Genomic DNA, 377 nt, shown 5'->3' with positions numbered 1-377 from the left:
TGCTGCTGCTGTTGCTGCTGCTGCTGCTGCTGTTGCTGCTGCTGCTGCTGCTGCTGCTGCTGCTGCTGCGTCGTTCAAAAGATTGGGCGCTAAGGCCCAGCGCCACAAACGGCGAACTTCCCTAAAGTTGCTGCTGCTGCTGCTGCTAGTGCTGCTGCTGCAGCTGCTACTGCTGCTGTTGCTGCTCCCAGTGCTGCTGCTGCTGCTGCTGCTGCTACAAGCGACGTAAAGTCCCCCCAGACAATTGCTGCGGGCCTGCTGCTGCTGGTTTCCGGCTGTGAGGACAGAGCAGCAGCAGCAGCCGTTGCTGCTGCTGCTGCTGCTGTCGCTCCTTCTGCTCCTGCAGCAGCCGCAGCAGCCTGAGCAGTATATGCCGT

The sequence above is a fragment of the Eimeria mitis genome, genomic scaffold, assembly GCF_000499745.2.
Source record: "Eimeria mitis Houghton genomic scaffold, Emh_scaff7580, whole genome shotgun sequence".
Classification (NCBI taxonomy): Eukaryota; Apicomplexa; class Conoidasida; order Eucoccidiorida; family Eimeriidae; genus Eimeria; species Eimeria mitis.
Note: the sequence above shows the minus strand (reverse complement) of the source record.